The 7,691-nt window shown below is 36.6% G+C and overlaps 1 non-coding gene across 1 annotated transcript; it reads right to left on the bottom strand.

Moving 5' to 3' along the window:
* Positions 1 to 5,267: 5,267 nt before the first annotated feature.
* TRNAY-AUA (transfer RNA tyrosine (anticodon AUA)) lies at positions 5,268 to 5,340 on the bottom strand. Its single transcript has one exon. It is a non-coding gene; the product is annotated as a tRNA-Tyr (tRNA).
* Positions 5,341 to 7,691: the final 2,351 nt, after the last annotated feature.

The raw sequence follows: 7,691 nt of genomic DNA, 5'->3' as shown, positions 1-7,691 counted from the left end.
TGTGTACATTACCTCTGTTTACTATGGGTTAAAAGTTATTAGTAATTGGAAAATGATGAAAATAAAAATAAATATTCTAATGTGATGTTATCATAGGCCTATAATGACAGTCATACTTCAGTCCCATCGATTTAGATAAAATTATTAACCTCGCCTTGTCCACTCTGTTCTTGGCTCTCACCTCTATACATTCCTTTTCTAAAAGTAAATTGTTCCGTGGCTACAAATGGACGCAGAAGAGCGAGTGTGATAAAACTTTAATGTATATAAGAAAGATTAAATCTTGTAGGATTAAACGCATTCAAATTTGCTGTCTAATGGAGAACTAGTGGGAGCAAAATTAAGTTGTCTGTGTGTATGTCTATTCATGTAAGTTTTTGTTTTGCAATTCATCTTATATGTATGTATGCATGCACACACACACACACAGTCACTACCAATACTAATAATAATGGTAAAAATTACATTCATGATAATAAACAAATGTAATTACAATAATGGTGATAAAAGTGTGAGAGGAGGAGGGAAAAGAAGAAAGAGATGGGGGAGGAGAGATAGTTGTGGGGGAGGGGGTGTTACAGGGATATCGAGAGATAGTGTGTTAGCGAGGGAAGAAGAGAGAGGAGAAAGGGGGGAGGGGAGAAGGAGAGAAAGGGGCCCTTTTTCGAAATTCTAATTTTTGTGGGATGAATACTTTTCGTGGCCAATTTGCAAGAGGATAATGGCAGATAAGCAACCAGAAAGATGGAAATGTTGATGAGTGTGTCAGCAAATTTAAATATTAAAACAAACTCGTGCTTAAAAGGACGAGGGGTGTGGTTTCCGTCGGGGATCGAACCCTACTCTGTCGCTGTAAAGGCGACTGTCCTACCCACTATACCACAGAGACATACAACGATTGTGAAATTAAGTTTTATTTGATTTGCATAGTGCTTATGTAGGTTATGTATTAGGTGAATTTATGTCTTTATGTCTCAATTCATGTGTCTTTATGTCTGTGTCTCTCATCAACACACACACACTACCAATACTAATAATGATGGTAAATATAATTGCATTCATGATATTAAACATTTGTAATTACAATAATGGAGAAAAAAATGATTACATGATATTGTTTATGATGATAATACTGCTGCCGGTTAATAATAACCATTGTAGTTATAGAAAGAAAGAGAATGAGTGAGAGGAGGAAGGAAAAGGATAAAGAGATGGGGGAGAGGGGGAGAAGGATAAAGAGAGAGGGAAAGGAGGGTCACTGAGATATAAAAAGTGAGAGAGTGTGTTAGTAAGGGATGAAGAGAGAAATGTGGGGGGGGTGGAGAAGGAGAGAAAATAATTATTTTTCGTAATTCAAATTTTAGTGGGATGAATATCTTTCGTGGCCAATTTGCTTTTGAACTCTCTCACTCTCTCTCTCTCTCTCTCTCTCTCTCTCTCTCTCTCTCTCTCTCTCTCTCTCTCTCTCTCTCTCTCTCTCTCTCTCTCTCTTAGAATATACACATATAAACGTAAACAGACCAAAACAAAACAAAACAAAAAAAAATATATGCATTTTCAAGCAAGAGGATATAGGCCGATAAGTAACCAGAAAGAAGGATGGAAATGTTGAGCGTGTAAACAAATTTAGATATTAAAACAAATCCGTGCATAAAAACAATAGGATTATAGTATCCGTTGGGAATCGAACCCGAGTCTGTCGCTTTAAAGGCGACCATGCTAACCACTGCACCACGAATTCATATATCAATGTGGAAATTTAGTTTTATTAATGTTGCATAGTATTCATGTAGGTTATGCTACATATGTGTTATGTGTGAATTCATGAGTTTCTATGCTCTCTCTCTCTCTCTCAATGTAGTCTATGCAATCTATTTTTATGCTTATATAATTGAATAATATAGTTCTTGAATAATACATTTTATCATCATTGTAGCAGTACGGAGTGCACATTCTTAGAATTATCTATGGAAAATAAAGGACTGTCTCTAAATTGCCCTCATGAGATGCTGAAAGTAATACTGAAACTTTACATTTGTTCAAGATAACTCCTAAATTGCTCCCAAGAGATACGGAAAGTAATACTGAGACTTTACATTTGTTCAAGATAACTCCGCATGGGATACTTGCCTGACACTATTTTACGTGGTGTCAAACGTTAATCAAGTCGTTTCCTTGTTGCTTACCGCAGTTTTTTTCTTCGATAAGTACAAATGGCCCCCGCGCCTTCACAACTGACGCTGCATCCGTCCTTCTCTCACCTTTATCAAATTCTTTTCTAAAAGTGAATTGCTCTGTGGCTACAAATGCTCACAGACAAGACAAGCGAATGACACACACACACAAACACACACACAAACACACACACACACACACACACACACACACACACACACACACACACACACACACACACACACACACACACACAGTCACACTACTACTACTAGTAATGATGGTAAAGATTATTGCAGCATTGTTATATAATATTAGTTACAATAATGGTGATAAAAGTGATGACATGATATTGATTTTGATAATAATAATACTGTTGCCAGTAAAAAGAAAGAAAGAGAGAGAGTAAGAGGAGGGGGAGAAGAGAAGGAGAAAGAGAGGGAGAGAGAGGGAGGATATGGGGGGGGGGTACTGATATTTAGAGAGAAAGACAGAGAATGTGTTAGCGTGGGAAGGCGAGATAGAAAAAGACAGAGAGAAAGGGGGGAAGGAGGAAGAGAGAGAGAGAAAGGGGGAAAGGATGAAGAGTGGGAGAAAAGAATGTAATTTTTCGTTATTTAAATATTAGTGGCATGGAAATTGTCGCGGCTAATTTGCTCTCTTTCTTTACATACATAAGAACGTAAACAAAAAACAAAACGAAAAAATATGCAGTGTGAAAGAAAATAAAGGCAAATAAGCAACCAGAAATAAAGATGAAAATTATTATTATATCAGAAAGTTAGAGTAAAACGAATTTGTGCAAAAACACTATCTTTTAGTCTCCGTCGGGGATCGAACCCGAGTCTGTCGCTTTAGAGGCGACCGTGCTGACCACTGCACTATGGTGACACAGGGTTTGGTTAGAATTTAGTTATACTGTATTTGGAGAATGTATGAATGCATTTTTTTTTTTTTATGGTTTCCTCCCTCCCTACCTCCCCCCCCTCTCTCTCTCTTTCTCTTTCTCTCTCTCAAATCTCAGGAATCTATATTATGCCTTAATGATTTAAATACAGTTCGTTACTCTAATTTTCATTGTCGCAACATTCTCGGATTGAAGGTTGTCTTTAAAAAACCTGTAAATTACCATGTTTTAAAATTGATACACATCAGTAAAAGGAGTTTAAAAAAATAGCTATTCTAATTTTGATGTCTTATTGCACGCCTATAATCACAGTCATATTTCAGTCCCAACGATTTAGAGAATATTATAAACCTGTCCACAATTTCTCTGTTTTTGGTTCCTTTACAATACCCAATAATAACAAAACCAGGGCTTGGGTGCCCTCGTGAGACGCGGAAAATACTCCAAATTTTCATTTGTTCATGATAACTCCGCCTCAGTAATGATATGAAATACTAGCCTGACACTATTTAACATGGTGTCAAGTGTTTCTCTTCGATAACTAATAATAAGGAATACTAGCCTGACAATATTTTACATGGTGTCTAACGGTAATTAAGCCGTTTCCTCCTTGCTTACTGCAGTTTTCTCTTCGATAAGTCAAAATGGCCGCCGCGCCTTCACAGCTGACGCGATGACAACAAAGGTTGAGCGAGCCATGTGTACATATAAAATACTTGTGTGATAGTATACTCATTATAGGGTTCAGGTTATTGCAGTAGTTATTTTATTTTATTGTGACATTGGATTATCAAGATTACGTCTATTAATATGTAAATATTCTAAGTAATACTAATATTAATAATTACAATCAAGATAATGGAAAGAAACAACTAATAATGCTGATAAAAGTGATAAAAGAAAGAAAGCGAGAAAGAGAAAGAATAACAGAAAGAGAAAAAGGAGAGAAGTAGAAGGAAGAGAGAGAGAGGGTTGAAGGGAGAGATAGGGTGTTATTGAGAAATAAAGATAAAGAGAAACTGTTAGTGAGGGAAGGAGAGAAAGAGAGACGGGGGATGGGGTGAAGACAGAGAGTAAGGAGAGTAATTTTTCGTTATTTGAATTTTAGTCTGATGGAATGTTTTCGCAGCCACTTTGCCTTTTAACTCTCGCCCTCTTTCTTTACATACACACACACACACACACATGCACGCACGCACGCACACACACACACACACACACACACACACACACACACACACACACACACACACACACACACACACACATGCACGCACGCACACCCACACCCACACACACACACACACACACACACACACACACACACACACACACACACACACACACACACACACACACACACGAACGAAAACAGATCAACAAAAACGAAGTAAAAATATAATATAAAATGATAAATAAAAATAATAAAGCACTGTAAAGTAAGAGAATGAAGGCAGATAACAAACCAGAAAGATAGAAATGTTGATGAGTGTGTAAGCAAATTTAGAGTAAATCGGATTCGTGCAAAAGAATTACACAGTTTGTCTCCGTCAGAAACTGAACCCGGGTCTGTTGCTTTAAGGGCGACCGTGCTAACCACCACACCACAAAGACACAAAATAACTATGAAATTTATTTATTTGTTTAGTACTTATGAAGATTATGCTACATGTGATGTGTGAATTCATGTTATTTTTTTTTATCTCTCTCTCAATCTTTCTCTTTCTCTCTCTCCCTCTCTCTCTCTCTGTCTCTCTCTCTCTCTGTCTCTCTCTCTCTCTCTCTCGCCCTCTCTCTCTCTCGCCCTCTCTCTCTCTCTCCCTCTCCCTCTCCCCCTCCCTAGTTATAATCATAAACCTCGCTAGAATTCATCAGTTCTTGGCTCCATTGTAATATTAAAAACAAGATCTGGACTTGGGTAAAGTACTCGTAAAATCTCTCTCTAAATTGTCCTCGTGAGACGCGGAAAACAATATTGAAATGTGATATTTATTCAATTTCCTCCTTGCCTAAGTTACAAGAAATGAAAGGAGAAAGATGGCGATGCAAATAGGAAACAAAAATATGCACCGTAAAGTAAAAAGACAAAGGCAGATAAGCAACCAGAAAAAAACTGAAATGTTGGTGTGTAAGTAAATTTAGACTAAAACAAATTCGTGCATAAAATAAAATATACTATATTTTTCGTATTCCATCGGGGATCGAACCCGAGTCTGTCGCTCTATAGGCGACCGTGCTAACCACTGCACCACAGAGACTTGAAATATTTGATGAATTTAGTTCAATAAGAATTGCATAGCTCATATGTAGATTATGCTGCACATGTTAGGTGTAGATTCACGAGTTTTTATGTTTACTCTAGCTCTCTAGCTCTATTTCTAGGCTTTAATGTTGGTAATACCAGTATTTTTTTCTATGTAATTTGTAATAAATTTGTATTTCTCTCTCTCTCCCTCTCTCTCTCTCTCTTTCTTTCTCTTTCTCTCTCTCTCTCTCTCTCTCTCTCTCTCTCTCTCTCTCTCTCTCTCTCTCTCTCTCTCTCTCTCTTTCTCTTTCTCTCTCTCTTTCAAGAATTCAAAAATGTGTAGATTGATTGAATAACATATAATAGATCCTTTGGCATCATCACCTGTGTGTGTGTGAGTGTGTACGTGTGTGTGTGTGTTTGTGGTTATGTGAGTGTGATCATGTGTGTCTATCTTTATATCTGTCTATATCTATGTACGTATTCATTTGTATATATATATATATATATATATATATATATATAATGTATATATATACAAAAACCTACGAATGTGCGCATGTGCGTATGTGCGTATGTGTGTACATACTGTGCAACTGGCCGTGTGAATCCCCACAGGTGAGCTCGACGCCAACACGTCACAATCCTTTAAAACCCCCTTTCATGTGGTTCGCCCGAGGCACATAGGCCTACCCCAGCCTACCGTCGTGGAATCCGTGTCTCCGGTGACTGACATAAATTAGACCCATTAAGGGGTTTCTGGTCATTAGTCATCTATGGCTGTCTTTGCTGCTGTCTCGGGAGTTCTACGCATACACACTTACACACACACACACACACACAAACACACACACACACACACACATACATATATATGTATATATATATACATACATATATATATATACATATATATATATATATATATATCCCTTAAGAAAATGTCTTATAGAATTCTATAGAAATTCTATAGATTTCTATAGAGTTTTTATAGAGCGTATAGAATTGCTATAGAATGCCATTAAAAAGTTCTATAGAGAATGTATTCTATAGAAATACCATAGAGTTTCTATAGAAAGTCCTCAATAGAGTCTATAGAGCTAATTTTCTATAGAGTTTCTATAGGAAAGTTATAAAGGTCATTTTCTGTTGATCACAGTAAATCCCAAACTAGTGGCATCACATGATAAAGGCGAATGAACTGAACAATTAATTGATTGCTCAAGAAGTGAATTTGAAAGCACTATGTGAGGACACTTGTAACTGAAAGCGAACTTCATTGAGAAGTAACACGCCAAAACTGTAGTTATGGATTATGAAATCATTTATTAGAAATTCACATGCTTCGGCCTTTGCCTGGTATAACTGTCACGGTTATCAGTCGATGACATAACTGTGATAAAAATTCTACGCAAATTCAGCTATTGCAAATAAATGAGTCCATATAACCTAGAGTTAAGAGATAATTAGACGTGCAAGATGGCGACAAGAATTTTCTATACATCACGTTTTCTGGATTTTTTTCTTTACAAAACTTGCTATACATTTTAAAGATAGCATACAAATTGACTTTGTATCAATGTGGTTGTGGAAAAATGATAAATCTTTTCTTGATTAAAACAGTGTAAGCTTTGGTGGTATTTGGCAAGTTTTCTTAGATGCCAAATCCCGCTACCAGACGTTTTTGATGTTGTTGTTGTTGTTATTTGTGTATGTTAACGAGTTATGGTTCTAAATATAGTATGTTAGAGGTTGTAGAATGTAATTACTGGGTATAGTAAGGTATTTGAGACTTTACGTGCAATCCAGTGACATTGAGGGATATTTCGTTTTTCTCCAGGTTTTCAACTGCCAAAATGTTACCATTGTTCGATATTTGTGTGTGTTAAAATTTGTATGTAATTATGGTATAACTAGGTTTATAGAATAAATTTACAAGCAACTATAATGTGTTTGAAATTTTATTGATGTGTGATCCATTGACTTTGAGTCAGTTTTCGTTTTGTGCCAGGCTGTTCATATTTTGGAAAAGGCGCGAGAAATGTAAACATTGTTGCCGTTCCTGGGAGCTTGAAGAAATTTACGAGATTCAACATTTCTACGGAATTGTGAGCATCACCTGTACAATGAATCTGTGCAGTACAGTACTATAAACATGCAGGTAAGACAAATAAAAACAGTATATCACGTGTATTAATGTACGTAGCAATGGAGAGAGGTGAAGGTGATGCTGGCCACGGCGCCAAGTTGAGGGAAACGGAAAAGCTTTCCTGCGTAAACTTTTTGAGTCCTGTATTCTCTCGGCGTTCTCTAAAAAGATGTGTATTTCATGACACATACTTGATAGAAAAATCATAATTATTT

Source organism: Penaeus vannamei, chromosome 8 (assembly GCF_042767895.1).
Source record: "Penaeus vannamei isolate JL-2024 chromosome 8, ASM4276789v1, whole genome shotgun sequence".
Lineage (NCBI taxonomy): Eukaryota > Metazoa > Arthropoda > Malacostraca > Decapoda > Penaeidae > Penaeus > Penaeus vannamei.
This window is presented reverse-complemented; position numbering and strand designations above follow the sequence as displayed.